Consider the following 20,215-nt stretch of genomic DNA (forward strand, 5'->3'; position numbering starts at 1 on the left):
AAGGAATATATAGTGAATGGTAGAACCCTCAAGAGTATTGAAAGTCAGAGAGATCTAGGTGTACAGGTCCACAGGTCACTGAAAGGGGCAACACAGGTGGAGAAGGTAGTCAAGAAGGCATACGGCATGCTTGCCTTCATTGGCCGGGGCATTGAGTATAAGAATTTGCAAGTCATGTTGCTGTATAGAACCTTAGTTAGGCCACACTTGGAGCATAGTGTTCAATTCTGGTCGCCACACTACCAGAAGGATGTGGAGGCTTTAGAGAGGGTGCAGAAGAGATTTACCAGAATGTTGCCTGGTATGGAGGGCATTAGCTATGAGGAGCGGTTGAATAAACTCAGTTTGTTCTCACTGGAACAACGGAGGTTGAGGGGCGACCTGATAGAGGTCTACAAAATTATGAGGGGCATAGACAGAGTGGATAGTCAGAGGCTTTTCCCCAGGGTAGAGGGGTCAATTACTAGGGGGCATAAATTTAAGGTGCAAGGGGCAAGGTTTAGATTAGATGTATGAGGCAAGTTTTTTACACAGAGGGTAGTGGGTGCCTGGAACTCGCCACCGGAGGAGGTGGTGGAAGCAGGGACAATAGTGACATTTAAGGGGCATCTTGACAAATACATGAATAGGATGGGAATAGAGGGATACGGACCCAGGAAGTGTAGAAGATTGTAGTTTAGTCGGGCAGCATGGTCGGCACGGGCTTGGAGGGCCGAAGGGCCTGTTCCTGTGCTGTACTTTTCTTTGTTCTTTGTTGTTCTAAACTTTAAACTGACAGCGCAGCTTTTAATTTTTCTTTCTGTTTATGGGAAAATCACTTGCTGATTAAAGAAAAATGCAGGTGAATTTTCTGAAAGGTTTTAAGCCCAGGATGCAATGGCGAGTTAATCAAGCATTATTTTTGCATCAAATTACTTTCAGATCAGTGTATTACTTACTTCCTCCGTATGTGTGCAGGCATAAGTGGACCGAAACGAGCTGCCTCTGCAGTTTGGTAAATTAACCCTCATTCCACTAAATCACATCTGTTCAATTAAATTAATTCCTCCCGGTTTGATGCCAAATAGAAGTCGGAGACGAAAAGAAACCAGGTCGTTAGCGAGATGTAACGATGCAGAAGATGCACAAAAGGATGATTTCTTTCGTGAGTTCAGCAATGACTCTCTGGTTTAGCCATAGTGAGAAGGGATAATGAGTGACGCACCCAGGGAAGTGACCCAGGCTTGATTTCCAATTTTTGTCTGGATTAGTTACGATCTCAGTTGATGAAATAACTGGATGGGAAGATTCCAGAATGGAACCTAGGCTCAAGAAGACCATGGGCGCGATCTAACCGAATCGGAGTCCCGAGGCAGGCACATTTAGCTGGGTGCTTACCGGCTCTCGCAGTGCCACGAAACACCAGACTACCTACCGGGACTCTGGTTTGATTCGGAGCCTCAGCGAGGAACTCCCTGACAAGGCTGCACTCTGTCCCGTTTCCCAGGTGGCTGTGCCAGGATGCCAGGCTGGCAGTGCCAAGGTGCCCAGGTGGCACTGCCAGAGTGCGTGGGTGGCATCAGGAGTTCCAGGGTGCCGCACTGCCCTGAGGGCAAGCACCTGGGGGTCTCTAATCCCCTGGGAGACCCCCTTGAGTGCCATTCCATGTGATGAGGCGAAAGGGTTACAGTAGCACTGTTGCTTCACAGCGCAAGAGTCCCGGGTTGGATTCCCGGCTTGGATCACTGTTTGCACGGAGTCTGCACGTTCTACGCATGTCTGCGTGCGTTTCCTCCGGGTGCTCCGGTTTCCTCTCACTAAGTATCGAAAAGACCTGCTGTTACCGAAAAGACGTGCGCTGAGATGAATTGGACATTCGGAATTCTCCCTCCGTAAACCCGAGCAGGCGCCGGAATGTGGTGACTAGGGGCTTTTCACAGTAACTTCATTGCAGTGTTAATGAAAGCCTGCTTGTGACAATAATAAAGATTATTATTATTATTAGAGACAAGACAAATTAAACTATTTAAAGGGATCAATATTTTCTCATTACATTTTCAAATCCCAATTTCTGTTAACCATTGAACGATTGCTGCTGACATATAAATAACTACAGTCCACAAGGAGGCTGGACAATGACTCCAGCCGGGAAACCTAAGCTAACAAGGAGTTAGAAAATCACAAGAAACTAAAGCAGTTCCAAAAAAGCAAAATGTTGTGATCAATGCCTTTGTGCAAGCTTAAACAATCCATAAAATATCAACTTCAGCTCTTAATCAGTCCCAAAAGCACTGGTAACCAGCATAATGAACAGTTATTATCAATCAATTAGATCCTTTGCTTAGTGGCCATGGCTTCCTGAATTTAGCTCTGCTACGTATTTCTGGAGATTATTAGACAAATTATTATCGAACATTCTGAATATGTGATCAAACCTTTTGCTCTCAGTGAAAAAAATCTGTGCAATCAAATTTCTTACGCTGCACGGTAGCACAGTGGTTGGTAATGTTGCTTCACAGCACCAGGGACCCGGGTTGGATTCCTGCTTGGGTCATGTCTGTGCGAAGTCTGCACGTTCTCCTCGTGTCTGCGTGGGTTTCCTCCGGGTGCTCCGGTTTCCTCCCACAAGTCCCGAAAGACATACTGTTAGGTGAATTGGACATTCTGAATTCTCCGTCTTTGTACCCGAACAGGCGCTCGAATGTGGCGACTAAGGGATTTTCACAGTAACCTCATTGCAGTGTTAATGTAAGCCTACTTGTGACACGAATAAAGATTATCCTTATTATTATTATTGAACTATGCAGTACAAGAACTCTAAACAATGTTAAGGAGTGGTCACAAAATGACAATTAAGGGGCGGGATTCTCCGCGATCCGGCGGGGTGGGCCACTCCGGTGCCGAGAAGTGGCGTGAACCATTCTGGCGTCGGGTCGCCCCGAAGGTGCGGAATACTCTACACCTTCAGGGGCTAGGCCGGCGGCGGAGTGTTTGGCACCATGCCAGCTGCCGTGGAAGGGCATGGCGCCACGCCAGCCGGCACCGAAGGGCCTCCGTCGGCCGGCGCGAGTTGCCGCATGCACGGGAGCGCCAGTGTGTACTGGCGTCATCTCAGCACATGCGCAGCGGGGTTCTTCTCCACACCGGCCATGGCGGAGGTTGACAGTAGTGTGGGATCTGTGGCATGGATTTAATGTTCTGCAGCCTTGGGGACAATGCCTAGAAATTATTTTTTTGCAGCATAGGCACACAATTCTCAGCAGCATTTCTGTTTATCTTTTGGGAAAGAGTGCCCCCACGGCACAGGCCCTCCCACGGTTCGGTGGGCCCCGATCACGGGCCAGGCCAGCGTGGAGGCACCCCCCGGGGCCAGATCCCCCCACGCCCCCCCGAAGACCTTGCAGGCCGCCCGTGGAGCCAGGTCCCGCCGGTAAGAACCTGTTGTGATTTACGCCGGCAGGACCCACCAAAAACAGGCGGCCTCGCGGGCCGGGGGGGCCACTACTAGCGGCCGCCGACCGGCGCAGCGCGATTCGCACCCCCGCCAAAACCCCAGCGCCAGAGAAGTCGGCGGGGGCGGGATTCACACCGCCCTGAGGCGATTCTTTGATCCGGCAGGGGGTCGGAGAATCCCGCCCCAGGTATTTGAATATTGGAATAAATGGATTTCTTCCCTCCCTCCCCCACCCCCAACATATAAAATGCTTTCCTGTATGTAAAGCAGATCAAGAATGGACCTCATAATAGCCACAAATTCTGAACTGGAAATATCTTTGAATTTCTTTTAAAGTTGAAATTGGGATCTTATTTAATTCTAAAGACATAATCGATTGCAATTGTATATATATTTGTAGTGTCTTAAAACAATCAAATTTTTCATTGTTTTCTCACTTATCTTCTATAAAGTGAGCACAGAGAAGTTTTAAAAAAGCGAAGTGTGCAATTATGCTCCTTCATTAACTGGCAAACATTAAACACACCACCACTGCTAGCCCGTGGCACATTAACTGGCACCTGCAATATGATTGATTTTACACCACACTCACTGCTCGCTCTCCACTCTCCCAAACACATGTCGTACCCTTTACGCTCAGTTGTAGCAAGAAAAATTTAAATGTTTGTGGATTGTCCCGTACAGTTAATTTAAGATGGGCTCAATGTGTTTCCTGGGCTCCAAGCAGCTTGCGATTCCATAAAGTCGACTATACCCACGAAAGACTGAAGTGCAGGCTTGTGGCTGAAGTACAATTTGAGAATAATTGGGAAGGTTGGTGCAAAGGCGACCCTACAGACAGTCTTTGGTGGCTTGTACAGAGTGGATGAAAAAGCAAAGTACTGTTAAGTAGTGGACAGGTGGCACCAAGTTTGGATATGAATGCCTGATGACAATAAAAGGGCAGCTGAAACTGAGAAAGGTCAAACATCCCACAGTTTTGAACCCCATGTAGGGAAATAATGAATTTGTGCAGAAGGTGACAAAATATTCCTCGATTCACTTACTTCCCTAAAATCTATCTCCGCATTGAATATATTCATCAGCCGAGCATGCATTCTCCTCGGGCAGGAGAAAATTCCAAAGATTCACGAACCCTCTTGAGTTTTCCAAACTTTCTCCTCCCAAAATGGCCACACTCCTCATCCTCAGACAGATGCTCCAGCCAGGCAGAACAACCTTTCAGCATCTACCCGGTCAACGCCGCTCGAAATTCTATATGTTTCAATGAGTTTGTCTCGTGTCCTTAAATTCCAGAGAGGAATTATGCCCAACCATTCAATCTCTCCACGTAGGACAGCCCTCTCATCACAGTTATGTTGTCGGACAGTTTAACCCTGTTTTCTGCATGCATACTTCCCAGTCGCGGTCGGCAGACAAGGATCAGAAAGGAGAGTCTTGGCTGAGGTTTCATTTCACAGAAGTCGGACATAACGATGGATAAAGGATTGGGTGCCAGAGGCGATTGAGTGGGTGGTACCACATAATTGGCAATTACAGGATTTGAAGAGCGAAATGTCCATAGAATATAACTGGGCCAGTGGAGGAAGATCACTCTTCATTGTCCATTAGTTGTGCTGGTGTCCAGGCCACGGACACTGAGATTAGTTTTCTTTTACGGAAACAACTACGTAGCACAAACTGGAATTTGAACTTGCAACATTCTGGAAAGCCCAGCGTCTCACATAATAACTTCAAATTTATACAGCGCCTTTAACAAAATAAAACATTGGGCACTTCACCTGGTGTTGCACTTAACCAGCAAGCAAGTCTGAAAGCTGCGTGCCTTTCTATTTATATGCTGATGAATTTAAAAACAATGACTTGCAATTATATAGTTCCTTTAATGTTGTTTTTAAGTCCCAAACCGTTTTGCAGGAGAGTGATCAAGTAGAATTTGATACCGAGCCACAGGAGATAGTGGGGCAGTGAATAAATGTTTGGTCAAAAAGATAGTAGAGAGAGTGAGAGAATTCTAGAGCTTAGGGCTTTAATTGGCATCTGAAGACACATTGGCGGAACGATTAAAATCGATTTCTTAAATTTGGTGTTTCCGTGATTTTAAAAAGTAAATTTAAAATAGCTTTGGTGCCCCCTAATCTGTCCGCAAGCACAGAGGAAGAAGCTGGTCGCACGGCGTGGATCAGCAAATTGCTGTCAATTAATTCAGGAAGCAAATGAGAGTGTTTATTACAGCAATTGGAAAATAAACACCGACTTTCGGAGCGATGTGGAGTCCTGCGGTGCAAAATATTTCAGGGTGTGATGTGATGCTCTGGGGATCCAAGTATTAGTTGCTAAGGTGCAGAGGGCCTGGGAGGGGAATGAGGGCCAAAAGGGGGAGGGGGAACTCGCACATCCCAAGGGCAGGTATTGTTTAAAAATAAGGCCTGTTGGAAAGAAAGGGTTCCTTTTCTGTAATCTAATATTTATTTTGTAGTATGTGGAGCAAAGTGCTGACCTTGAGGTGTCTCACTCATTGCCCTCAGGGAATAAAGATTTTCCTACTGCTCCAGAAACCGCATACATGTCAAACCAGATTTATTACATATTTCAATAGTGGACTAATTTTATGAGGTATTCAGTATATTATTCCTACAGCTACCTCCAGCCTAGCTGGTCATCACAAAGTTTCATGATTGAAAGTGTTTCTGCAACCCCTCCCCCCACCCAACCTTTTCTTTTGACCAGTCCCGTTCGCACCCTGATAGATCTACTCATTGTCCTCCAGTATTCACTGCTCCATCTTTATGTTTCATTTTAATTTGCAGGGAAATGGTGTTTCCAGATTGATCTAAAAGTGAAGGGATGAGGAAGAATAATTTACCACAGAAAAGTACAGGAGGAGGATGTCCCCTGGTCGCTTAACGTCATTCTTGTACAAGCCATGAAGGTTTTCTCCGATTACTATTTCCAACAAAATCATAAAGCCTTGTAACAAGGTTTTGATGAAAACGCACTGCAGCCCAGGCGGAAGATTCCTGGGAGAACTCTACTTTGCACATTACTCACATTAACCACCTGGCCTTGTTAATTGTTAATGTTTGAGAAAATCCTTGAAACATGTACAGAAACATAGAAAATAGAAGCAGGAGGAGGCCATTCAGCCCTTCGAGCCTGCTCCACCATCCATTATGATCATGGCTGATCATCGAATTCAATACCCAGATCCCATTTTTGCCCCATCCCATATCCCTCCATCCCTTTAGCCCCGAGAGCTACATCTAATTCCTTCTTGAAATTACACAACATTGTGGCCTCAACTACTTTCTGTGGTAGTGAATTCCACAGATTCACCACTCTCTGGGTGAAGAAATTTCACCTCACCTCTTATCCTCAAACTATGACCCCTAGTTCTGGACTCCCCCACCATCGGGAACGTTCTTTCTGAATCTACTTTGTCTAAACCTGTTATAGTTTCTATGAGATATCCTCTCAACCTTCTAAATTCCAATAAGTATAATCCTAACCGACCTAATCTCTCCTCATGACAGTGCCGCCATCCAAGGAATCAACCTGGTAAACCTTTGCTGCACTGCATCCATAGCAGGAACATCCTTCCTCAGATAAGGACACCAAAACTGCACACAATACTCCAGGTGTGACCTCACCAATGTCCGATACAATTGCAGTAAACCACCCCTTGTCCTATATGCAAATTATCTCGCTATGATGGCCAAACATGCTCTTTACTGCCTGCTGTACCTGCAAGCTTACTTTCAGCGACTGACTCGTGAGGACACCAAAGAATTCACTGAGTATCCACCTCTCTCAATTTACACCCAATTCACACCCATTCAAATAATAATCTGCCTTCCTATTTTTGCTACCGAAGTGGATAACATCACATTTATCCACGTTATACTGCATCTGTCATGCAGATGCCCACTCAGCCTGTCCAAATCCCGCTGACACATCTCTGCATCCTCTGCAAGCAGTTCTGCTTGTCCTCAAACTAGGCCTAGAATCTTGAACAGAGTCAAAATATAGAACAGCACACACTCATGAGATTGTAGGTTAAGCCTCATATAATTAGTCAAATTCATTTATGGACACTTGCCGCACAACTATCAGATTGTTCTACCAGACATATTTCCCCTCATGGGGAAATCTAGATCCAGGAGGCACAGTTTCAAAATAAAGTATCTCCCATTTAAGACAGAGGAGGAGGAGGGGGAATTTCTTCTCTCAGAGGTTCATTGGTGTTTGGAATTCCGTCCCCCAACAAGCAGTGAAGTCTAGGCCATTGAATGTATCCAAGGTTAATTTAGGCAGATTTTTGATTGACAAAGAAATCAAGAGTATGGGGGAAATGGAGTTAAGGCCACATCAGATCAGCCACGATTTCATCGACTGGTGGAGCAGGCTCGGAATGCTGAATGGCCTACTACTCTTATTTCTTATGATCTCATTGTTTTTACACAACCTGCGTAGATAAAAATAAACCGGGCAGCTGAAGGAAAATTCAGCAGTGATCTAAGAATAGAGTCTTGCTGGACCAGTGTGTGTATTTCACAATAATGGCTCTTGTGTTATGGGCCACTTGCTGACTATGTTCCTGCCTGATGAGGCTCCATTCCACACCCTCACTAAAGTTCTCCTGTAGCATGATTCAGTGCCGAGCTCGTGTCCACCCCTCAACTTGGAGGGCAACGTATTGATCTGGTCACCTGTACTAAGAGACTGCCATGAGTGATCCTCTTCGTATGTGAGGCTTTGCCTTCTTCAATTCAAGGTAGTCCACAGGGCACCTATGACGGTGGCCAGGATGAGTAGGTTTTTTGTGAGGGAGGAGGATAGGTGTGGGTGGTGCACGTGTGGACCGGCGAATCATGTCCACATGTTTTGGGCCTGCCCGAAGCTGGTGGGATTCTGGCGGGGGTTTGCTGACGTTACGTCTGAGGCGTTGAGGGTGAAGGTGGTCCCGAGTCCAGAAGTGACAATCTTTGGGGTGTCAGAAGACCCGGGAGTCCAGGGGGCGAGAGAGGCCGATGTCCTGGCCTTTGTCTCCCGGGAAGCCCGGAGACGGATCTTGCTGGGTGTTGGAGGGTCTCGGGGTCGCCGAAACCGGGGGTGTGGGTGAGCGACCTCGCGGGATACCTCCAGTTGGAAAAGATCAAGTTCGCCTTGAGAGGGACTGTGGAGGGGTTTGGCGGGAGATGGAAATCATTCACGACTACTTCAAGAATAGTTAAGAAGACAGCAGGGGGGTTGGGGGTGGGGTGGTTAAAAAAGGAGGTAGGGGAGGTGGAGGGTAGCGGCAGGAAGGGTGGACGGTGGAGTGTTAGATATTTATTTGCTATGTGAATTCCTGTTTGCTGTCTTTCTGGTTGTGGCTGTGTTCGATGTATATATACAAATGCCTCAATAAAAACATTTTTTTTTAAAAGAAACTGCCATGAGACTTGGCTGCCATTAGACAGCAGGTTCACCTACATCATGTAGGCAGAACACTCATTGATTGCAATGAAAAGAACTTGCGGGATTTTTAGATGATGCTGTCACCCCACCTCGTCCTTTTCTATGGCAGGATAATGGTGGAATGGGGCAGCCCCAGGACCGTGACCCCCACACTGGCATTTACGACTTCAAGTTTTTTTTTAAAAAGGTTAAGGCCTGGTGAATCAGATCCTGTCGTAAAATCCAATCTTCCCACGACCCCATAAGCCCTGGTAACACCCTTATCATGCCTCAGATACACAGTGGTACGTACATAAACAGCCATTTGATCGCGAGCGTGACCCCACAAACAACGGCGAGATGAAAAATCAGCTATTCTGCATTTTGGGGAGTAGGGAATATTGGCGTAGGATGCTGGGAGAAATCCCTTCCCTTCTTCATAGCACCATAGGATTTTCAACATCCACTAGAATCAGATCTCAAATGTAACATTTCGCACAAAAGAACAACTAAAAATACAGCACTCGCCTTCAGTACTGCGTTGAAACATTGTCTTAAATTCATGCTCAAGTCTGTTCAACTAACGACACAAGAGTTAGGCTAACCAAGCTAAATTACATTTCCAATGAGCTTGACAAAAATACTTATTCTGGTGTTATGATAACAAACAGAAACTGCTCTGGCACAGTCCTAGTTGTGGAATTAATGTGACCTACTTTAATAAACTTAGTGGGTTTTTCTATTTGCGTAGGAAGAATAATTCTGCTTTTTATTTTAAGTTTATACATTGAGCAATGAAATGACAGCCATTTACAGCTTAAATCATAGGATTGCTGGCTACTGTGGCCCCAAAATGATGTGACAGAACCAATCATCTGCCCAGTGAGTGAAAGCTCCAGAAGTGCCCTGATAACATTAAAAAATAAATCTGATTTCTCTGCCGCCGCTTTAGCCAAAGGTAAGTTGTTTCTAATCTTTCAGCAACAACAGCTGTGCTCTTTCCTACCCCATCTGTCGGGAATCTAGCATTCAGTCTGATCCACGTCACACAATGCAGCAGCCAGCTCCAGATGTGCTGCTGGAAACTTGCTCCCCTGCCTGCAGCCTCAGTGATGCAAGTTATGGTTTCCCCACCCTGTGGGCCTCTCACAGGAACTGTGTGTCCCTGTGCACGCTGGGCCATCAGCCTCAGGCCAAGGGCCTCCAGTCTGCCGAGCCCTGGCAGCCCAGGAAACTCTGCCTTATTTGTGCTCCTGTTTCATGCCCACTGATGGGGCTGGGTTGCTTTTAACGTAGCTGCTGCCTTGTTGGAGAAATTAATTTCAACTCCACACTCCCAGAATGCCTTGATATGTTTTTTAATTCATTTGCGGGATGTTGGCATCGCTGGGTCAGCCAGCATTTATTGCCCATCCCTAGTTGCCCTTCAGAAGGTGGTGTGTTGCCTTCTTGAACCGCTGCAGTCCTTGAGGTGTAAGTACACCCACTGTGCTGTCGGGGAGGGAGTTCCAGGACATTATCCCAGCGACAGTGAAGGAACGGCGATATATTTCCAAGTCAGAGTGGTGAGTGACTTGGAGGGGAACCTCCAGGTGGTGGGGTTCCCAGGAATCTGCTGCTCTTGTCCTTCTAGACGGTAGTGGTCGTGGGTTTGGAAGATGCTGCCTAAGGAACCTTGGTGAGTTATGGAATGCATCTTGCAGATGGTACACATGGCTGCCACAGTTCATCGGTGGTGGAGGGTTTGAATGTATGGGGAAGGTGGAGCAATCAAGCTCCTGGAATCATGGAGGCAGGGGCAGTCCCAGAGGACAGGAAAGTGGCTAATGTAACACCGTTGTTTAAGAAGGGAGAAAGGCAGAAGACGGGAAATTATAGGCCGGTTAGTCTGACTTCGGTCATTGTAAGATTTTGGAGTCCATTATTAAAGATTAGATCGCGGAATACTTGTAAGTGCACGATAAAATAAGACTGAGTCAGCACGGCTTCGTCAAGGGGAGGTCTGACAAATCTGTTAGAGTTCTTTGAGGAGGTAACAAGGAAGTTAGACAAAGTAGAACCAGTGGATGTGATTTATTAAGATATCCAGAAGGCCTTTGACAAGGTGCCGCACAGGAGACTGTTAAATAAGCTAAGAGTCCATAGTGTTAAGGGTAAGATCCTGGCATGGATAAAGGATTGGCTGACAGGCAGATGGCAGAGAGTGGGGATAAAGGGGTCTTTTTCAGGATGGCAGCCGGTGACTAGTGGTGTGCCTTGGGGGTTGGTGCTGGGACCATAACTTTTCACATTAATGATTTGGAAGAAGGAACTGAAGGCACTGTTGCTAAGTTTGAGATGATACAAAGATATGTAGAGGGACAGGTAGTATTGAGGAAGCACGGGGTCTACAGAAGGACTTGGGCAGGCTAGGAGAGTGGGCAATGAAGTGGCAGAATGTGGAAAAGTGTGAGGTTATGCACTTTGGAAGGAGGAATGGAGGCATAGACTATTTTCTAAATGGGGAAATGCTAAGGAAATCAGAAGCACAAAGGGACTTGGGAGTCCTTGTTCAAGATTCTCTTAAGGTTAACGTTCAGGTTCAGTCGGCAGTTAGGAAGGCAAATGCAATGTTAGTATTCATGTCGAGAGGGCTAGAATACAAGACCAGGGATGTACTTCTGAGGCTCTGGTCAGACCCCATTTGGAGTATTGTGAGCAGTTTTGGGCCGCCTATCTAAGGAAGGATGTGCTGTCCTTGGAAAGGTTCCAGAGGAGGTATTTATATTGTGTATATAGCGCAATTCTTATGTTTTTCATGTATGGAATGATCTGTCTGGACTGTACGCAGAACAATACTTTTCTCTGTACCTCAGTACACGTGACAATAAATCCAAATCCAAATCCTAAATCAGAAGGCAGGATCTGTTCATACCAAGAGTTTGAGATATGGGAAAATTGAAGGGAACCTGGATTTAAACTCTTACGTAAGGAAGTTACTCAAAACCTTTGGAAAAATCACAGATTTTCATTGTGTCCAATTCTGGGGACCATACATTAGGAAGGGTGACAATATCTTGGAAGTGCATGCAGAGGAGTCGCCCCAGAAAATTCCAGCGATCGGTGACTTGTAGAGATTAGAGAATCTGAGATTGTTCTCCTTCAGAGCAAAGGTGATATTTAATAGAGGCATTCAAACTCATGAGGGGTTTCGATAGGACATAGAAGAAAAAACTGTTATTACTGGTGGGAAGGCCAGAAACCAGAAGTGACAGAAGACTTCTGTGACCAAGAAAATGGAATCAAGGGCCTGTGTGCCGATCTGCAGCCTCCGTTTTCGACCCTGCTCTCCTGAGAGGTGGGCAGGGAGTGGGGCTGGAGGGCAGGGAAGTGAAGTCTCCCTCATCATTACTTACGTAGTTAAGGAGCTTGTTAAGTGCTCATTTTACAAGGTATTTCCACACAGGCAAAAGAAACAGAGGAAAGATGAGAATAAATTTCTTTGAGCAGTATATTATTATAATCAGGAATGCACGAGGGCAGTGGAAACATTTTTAATAACAATTTTCAAAAAGGAATTTGCTAAATTCCTGAGAAGGTAACCATGGCGGGCTGTGGGAAAGAGTGGACAAATTGGGAAACACTTTCAAAGAAGAAGCCGAATGGCAATTGGATAGCATTTTCAAAGAAGGGGCCGAATGGCCTCCTTCTGTGCTGTGCACGGTTCTATCTTTATCCCGAGACTTCATAAAGTCAAAGACAAAAGTTCAGTCATTGCTGTCTTACAGCGCTCCTTCATTTTGGGACAGGAAGTGTGCTAGTAGCAAGAGTGAGGCCCATGTATCAGCTTCTCCACTGGCCTCTATTGTGCAGTGCTCCATCTAGTGTTGCGAGTTGTAACTCTCCGGCCCTCAAGCAAAGTTCCAATGAATAAAAACAAATTTTTGTGTGCCTAATTGGGTCGACGCAGGGGTGTGTGACCAAGAAAATGGAATCAGAGGCCTGTGTGTCGATCTGCAGCCTCCGTTTTCGACCCTGCTCTCCTCAGAGGTGGGGAGGGAGTGGGGCTGGAGGGCAGGAAAGTGAAGTCTCCCTCATCGTTACTTACGTAGTTAAGGAGCTTGTTAAGTGCTTACTTTACAAGGTATTTTCACACGGCGCAGGCAGCCTTTGGGAGCTGTGTAAAGCTGAACATCTCCAAGCTCTCGGGTGCAGGGTTGGCAACTTTGAAATAACATAGAGATGCCGGCGTTGGACTGGGGAGAGCACAGTAAAAAGTCTTACAACACCAGGTTAAAGTCCAACAGGTTTGTTTCAAATCATTAGCTTTTGGAGCACTTCTCCTTCCTCAGGTGAAGGAGGAGGAAGGAGCTGGGCTCCGAAAGCTAGTAATTTGAAACAAATCTGTTGGACTTTAACCTGGTGTTGTAAGACTTCTTATTGAACTTTGAAATAGTTTTACCTGGCTTTATAAAGTGGACGTTTGACGAAATTCTATCGTATAGCATTTAAATTCAAGACTAACATTTCTCTGCCCTAGTTTTCTATTTGCCCTGGCCATTGTGAAAAGGCAGACTCCCTCATTTAAAAAAAAATTCTCCTATATACACAGCAATAGCTGTCGAGTGGGGCACAATGTGGCCTAGTTCAGTGGTGTTGTGCTTCTAGTTCCCGCACTCCCCTCCACCGCCCAAACAAGTTGGCTGACAGACCCATCCCTCTCACTATTTTGGCTTCCACTTCGTCAAAAATGTCAATCCCCAGTTTGTGTCGGGTGGGGGGGTGGGGGGGGGGGGGGGGGGCAAAATGCTGCCAAAGTACTGCTCGGAGTCTATCTTTGTTGTCTGAATGGGCGGCATGGTAACAGTGAATGGCACGGTATCACAGTGGTTAGCACTGTTGCTTCACAGCGCCAGGGTCCCAGGTTTGACTCCCGGCTTGGGTCACTGCCTGTGCGGAGTCTGCACGTTCTCCCCGTGTCTGCGTGGGTTTCCTCCGGGCGCTCCGGTTTCCTCCCAGAAGTCCCGAAAGACGTGCTGTTAGGTAATTTGGACATTCTGAATTCTCCCTCTGTGTACCCGAACAGGTGCCGATTAGGGGCTTTTCACATAACTTCATTGCAGTGTCAATGTAAGCCTAATTGTGACAATAAAGATTATTATATGTATTTTATTTCCATATAGAAATGCAACATTCTTCAGGAGGTTTAGTAACTTGTGTTAATTGTCCAGGTAACTAACTCTATAAAGACCACTTCAAGTACTTGATGTCCATGTCACTTTAATCTAAATTATGCATTTATAAAACCAGCTGATGTTACAAGGTAATGTTGGAGGTTTATCTAATGCCAGGAGAATAATTGCATCAATCAAACACCAGGATAAAATGACACTGAATCAGTTGCATATTTCATCAGGTTCGGCCTTAAATTTATGCTAATCTATTTGTGCAGATGGGTAAATGCACCGGTCACTGTGCCACTAAACCACAGAAAACAGGAATGTGGCCTGTTCAATTTCCACTAAGTACTAACATAGTGAAGTCCTTAATGATGTGTTGGTTGCTCTGGATCCGTGGAACACATACAGGCCACCAACACTTAAAATATCGCAACATTATTTTATTAAGTCAGAAACTGTTGAACATACTTTCACTGTGGATTAACACGATATTAGATTGAACTAAAGACCTATGCCTTGTCCTAACCAGTCTATGCATTCAGCACATGGTGAAGATCTGTGCTACTAGCTGTAAGCTCTGTCCTACTAGCAGGTTGCAGCTCGAATGAGAGGGAACTCTGATGCCCCTGTCTTTATTGTGCGTGTGCTCTAACTGGTGATTGGCTGCGGTGTTGTGTGTGTTGATTGGTCCCGCTGTATGTCCATCAGTGTGTGTGTATCTGCACCATGATATACTGGTGTATATTATGACACTTATGGTGGGTGAACTTGCAGCATGGGTTGGTACCTGGGTCTTCAATGTTGTGGCCATTTCAGAGACATGGATAGAGCAGGGACCAGGAATGGTTGTTGCAGGTTCCGGGGTTTAGATGTTTCAGTAAGCTTCAGGGAAGGTGGTAAAAGAGGGGGAGGTGTGGCATTGTTAGTCAAGGACAGTATTACGGAGGTAGAAAGGATGTTTGATGAGGACTCGTCTACTGAGGTAGTATAGGCTGAGGTTAGAAACAGGAAAGGAGAGGTCACCCTGTTGGGAGTTATTTATAGGCCTCCAAAAAGTTCCAGAGATGGAGAGGAAAGGATTGCAAAGATGATTCTGGATAGGAGCGAAAGTAACAGGGTAGGTGTTATGGGGGACTTTAACTTTCCAAATATTGACTGGAAACGCTATAGTTCGAGTATTTTAGATGGATCAGTTTTTGTCCAATGTGTGCAGGAGGGTTTCCTGACACAGTATGTAGATAGGCCAACAAGAGGCGAGGCCACATTGGATTTGGTACTGGGTAATGAACCAGGCCAGGTGTTAGATTTGGAGGTGGGTGAGCACTTTGGTGATGGTGACCACAATTCGGTTACGTTTGCTTTAGCGATGGAAAGGGTAGGTATATACCGCAGGGGGAAAGGCAATTATGATGCAATTAGGCAAGACTTTGGATGCATCGGATGGGGAAGGAAACTGCAGGGAATGGGCACAATTGAAATGTAGAGCTTGTTCAAGGAACAGCTCCTGCGTGTCCTTGATAAGTATGTACCTGTCAGGCAGGGAGGAAGTGGTCGAGCGAGGGAACCGTGGTTTACTAAAGTAATTGAATCACTTGTCAAGAGGAAGAAGGAGGCTTATGTAAAGATGAGACGTGAAGGTTCAGTTAGGGTGCTTGAGAGTTACAAGTTAGCCAGGAAGGACTTAAAGAGAGAGCTAAAAAGAGCCAGGAGGGGACATGAGAAGTCCTTGGCAGGTAGGATCAAGGAAAACCCTAAAGCTTTCTATAGGTATGTCAGGAATAAAAGAATGACTAGGGTAAGAGCAGGGCCAGTCAAGGACAGTAGTGGGAAGTTGTGCTTCGAGTCCGAGGAAATGGGAGAGACGTTAAATGAATATTTTTCGTCAGTATTCACACGGGAAAAAGACAATGTTATCGAGGAGAATACTGAGATACAGGCGACTAGACTAGACGGGATTGAGGTTCATCAGGAGGAGGTGTTAGCAATTCTGAAAAGTGTGAAAATAGATAAGTCACCAGGGTCGGATGGGATTTATCCTTGGATTCTCTGGGAAGCTATGGAGGAGATTGCAGAGCCTTTGGCTTTGATCTTTATGTCATCATTGTCTACAGGAATAGTGCCAGAAGACTGGAGGATAGCAAGTGTTGTCCCCTTGTTCAAGAAGGGGAGTAGAGACAACCCCGGTAACTATAGGCCAGTGAGCCTTACTTCTGTTGTGGGCAAAGTCTTGGAAAGGATTATAAGAGGAATAATTTGATTAGGGATAGTCAACACGGTTTTGTGAAGGGTAAGTCGTGCCTCATAAACCTTATTGAGTTCTTTGAGAAGGTGACCAAACTGGTGGATGAGGGAAAAGCAGTTGATGTGGTGTATATGGATTTCAGTAAAGCATTTGATAAGGCTCCCACGGTAGGCTATTGCAGAAAATACGGTGGCATGGGATTGAAGGTGATTTAGCGGTTTGGATCAGAAATTGGCTAGCTGTAAGAAGACAGAGGGTGGTGGTTGATGGGAAATGTTCAGCCTGGAGTTCAGTTACTAGTGGTGTACCACAAGGATCGGTTTTGGGGACACTGCTGTTTGTTATTTCTATAAATGACCTGGAGGAGGGCACAGAAGGATGGGTGAGTAAATTTGCAGATGACACTAAAGACGGTGGAGTTGTGGACAGTGCAGAAGGATGTTGCAGGTTACAGAGGGACATAGATAAGCTGCAGAGATGGGCTGATAAGTGGCAAATGGAGTTTAATGCAGAAAAGTGTGAGGTGATTCATTTTGGAAGGAATAACAGAAAGACAGAGTACTGGGCTAATGGTAAGATCCTTGGTAGTGTGGATGAACAGAGAGATCTCGGTGTCCATGTACATAGATCCCTGAAAGTTGCCACCCAGGTTGAGAGGGTTGTTAAGAAGGCGCACGGTGTTTTAGCTTTTATTGGTAGAGGGATTGAGTTTCAGAGCCATGAGGTCATGTTGCAGCTGTACAAAACTCTGGTGCGGCCGCATTTGGAGAATTGCGTGCAATTCTGGTCGCCGCATTATAGGAAGGATGTGGAAGCATTAGAAAGGGTGCAGAGGAGATTTACCAGGATGTTGCCTGGTATGGAGGGATGATCTTATGAGGGAAGGCTGAGGGACTTGAGGATGTTTTCGTTAGAGAGAAGGTTAAGAGGTGACTTAATTGAGGCATACAAGATGATCAGAGGATTAGATAGGGTGGACAGTGAGAGCCTTTTTCCTCGCATGGTGATGTCTAGCACGAGGGGACATAGCTTTAAATTGAGGGGAGATAGATATAAGACAGATGTCAGAGGTAGGTTCTTTACTCAGAGAGTAGTAAGGGCGTGGAATGCCCTGCCTGCAACAGTAATGGACTCGCCAACACTAAGGGCGTTCAAATGGTCATTGGATAGACATATGGACGATAAGGGAATAGAGTAGATGGGCTTTAGAGTGGTTTCACAGATCGGCGCAACATCGAGGGCCAAAGGGCCTATACTGCGCTGTAATGTTCTATGTTCTATATTCTGTACAGTACGAAGTCTTACAACACCAGGTTAAAGTCCAACAGGTTTGTTTCGATGTCACTAGCTTTCGGAGCGCTGCTCCTTCCTCAGGTGAATGAAGAGGTATGTTCACATCATGGCTACTATATTCTGTATGCTACCCACCATCATCTCAGCACAACTCCAACCTGGCAAGGGGCAGAAAAGGCCATCCACAGTTAAAGAGCAAGGTATCTTCACTGGAGCACCAAACATGATGGTGAAGCACTATTTGTTTGAATATATGACCTCATTTCTCTTACCTGGAAGGAGGAGATCTCCTAGAGGCTGTAACGGTGACCACCTTCAAGAAAGGTACGGCTGCAGTAACCACAGAGGAATTTCCCTGCTGTCTGCCACAGGGAAGGTCATCGCAAAAATCCTCCTTAATCACCTTCTCCTGTGGCTGAAAAGCTCCTGCCAGAGTTGTAATGCACATTCCACCCATTGAGGAGCACAATGATCTTCACCCTGCATCAACTACAAGAGAAATGCAGTGAACAGCACCAACCCTTGTACATGGCCTTCTTTACCCTCACAAAGGCCTTTGACATTGTCAACCATGAGGGATTTTGGAACGCCCACCTCCACGATGACATGCAGGCTGTGATCCTGACCAATCGATCGACCAGACCCAATTCACGTTCGGGCTGGAGGTAAGGCAAGGCTGTGTCATCCCACTGATGCTGTTCTCGATCTCCCTTGCTGCAATGTTCCATCTCACCTCCAAGGCGCTCCCTGCTGGAGTGGAGCTAAACTACAGAACAAACGGGAATCTGTTCAACCTCTGCTGCCTGTAGGCCAGATCCAAGGCCATCCCATCTCTGTCATAGAACTACAGTTTGCAGATGATCTTTGTGCCTGCGCACACTCATAGGCCAAGCTCCAAGCCATCGTCAACACCTTCACGGAGGCATACGGAAGCATGGGCCTTACACTAAACATCCATAAGGCAAGGTCCTCTCCCAACTTGCATCCACAGCACTGGCCCCTGGCTGGCAAAATCCACGATGAGGCCTTGGAAAGCATGGACCACTTTCCATACTTTGGAACACATTCCATATCTTGGGAGCCTACTGTCAACAAGGGCAGACATTGGCGACAAGATTTAACACTGCCTTCGGCGTGTCAGCGCAACCTTTGGTCGTCTGAAGAAGAAAGTGTTTCAAGACCAGAATCTCAGACCCAACAAGCTCAAGGTCGACAGAGCAGTCGTGATACCCACCCTCCTATATATGACTATGTATAGCAGGCACCTCAAAACACTGATGTTCCACCACCTCCGCAAGATGCTACAAATCCATTGGCAGGGTCGGTGCATCAATGTCCGTGTTCTCACTCAGGCCAACACCCCCAGCAGCGAAACATTGATCATATTTGATCAGCTCCGCTGCGCAGGACACATCGTGCACATGTCTGACACTAGACTCCCGAAACAAGTGCTCCGCTCGAAGTTTCGACACAGCAAGCGAGCCCCAGCCAGGCAGAGGAAATGCTTTGAGGACATCCTCAAACCTCTTTGAAAAAGTGCAACATCCTCACCGACATCTGGGAATCCCTGGCCCAAGACCACCTGAATTGGAGGTAAAGAATCCGGGAATGAGCTGAAACCCGAAAGTTTCATCGTTGAGAGCAAGCTGAAGCCAAACATAGACAGTGAATGGGGGGGCGTGGCAACCCAGGCACCCCACCCACCCACTCCTCCAACCACCATCTGCCCCACCTGTGACAGAGACTGTAGGTGATGCATTGGGAACTCATTTTTAGTGTGGAAGCATGTCATCCTCGATCCAGAGGGGCTGCCTAAGAAGGAGAGCCTTTCTTAAATAAGTACTCCAAATGTGGTCTCACCAACACCCTGTAGCAAAACAACCCTATTATATTTTATCCCCCTTGTGATGGATGGTAATATTCCATTTGCCTTCTAAATCGCTTATTGCACCTGTATTATGTGATTACGTACCGGGGCACCCAAATCTCCCTCTACTTCAAGAGTTCTGCAATCTCTCTCCATTCAAAAAAATATGCCGCTCATCCTCAGAATGAGGCTATGCCTTCAGAAGAGGAGAAAATAGAAGAGAAGGAAAAATGAAATACTCAAAAGTGCTTAAAATGTGGGAAACCTTTCACTCTTTGCTCCTTAAAGTAAAGCCAAAAACAGATTATTTATGATGATTTCCCCGAAGCAAATGGTGGAGATCTTCATCAAGTGCGTCAAACCCATTAGATGTGTCAAAACACCATCAGGGTTAATTGTGCTATAAACTGGATTTAGAAACCCCTTTAACAAACTGTGCGACCTAACGTTGGGTTGGCCACACCTTTTAAAACAAATACATACTTCTTAAAATGGATGTTAACAAGCTGAGATCGAAGTTCAGAGACTGCAGATATCCATCTTGACATGATAGCTTCACGTAACTTAGAATGGCTTGATGTTTGTATCTACTAGAGGTACCTGGTTAAAAAAATAACAGATTAAGCAAACTTGACACAGCTTGAAAACTAAATTGAAGGCTAATTCCATTTAATCATTTCATATTACTGTTAGTTATTGCTCCCCTCCAGCTTCATGCCATTACTAGAATCTCCAAATTTTGGGAACGCGGGAGCTGATTGGCTGTAACTCCCTTATTTCAG

The 20,215-nt window shown here is 46.0% G+C and overlaps 1 protein-coding gene across 2 annotated transcripts in view; it reads left to right on the forward strand.

The window, feature by feature from the left end:
• The window catches only part of tnfaip8l3 (tumor necrosis factor, alpha-induced protein 8-like 3), a 92,278-nt gene that overhangs the window by 58,946 nt on the left and 13,117 nt on the right, over positions 1 to 20,215 (forward strand). The window contains exon 1 of one of the 2 annotated variants that reach the window (XM_072470628.1): positions 10,124 to 10,550. The exons of the other annotated variant lie outside the window; for it this stretch is intronic. The gene's annotated coding sequence lies outside the window, so the exon portion shown is untranslated. Of the gene's footprint in view, positions 1 to 10,123; positions 10,551 to 20,215 lie in introns of those variants that run through there. 2 annotated transcript variants of the gene reach the window in all.

The sequence above is a fragment of the Scyliorhinus torazame genome, chromosome 12 (assembly GCF_047496885.1).
Source record: "Scyliorhinus torazame isolate Kashiwa2021f chromosome 12, sScyTor2.1, whole genome shotgun sequence".
Lineage (NCBI taxonomy): Eukaryota > Metazoa > Chordata > Chondrichthyes > Carcharhiniformes > Scyliorhinidae > Scyliorhinus > Scyliorhinus torazame.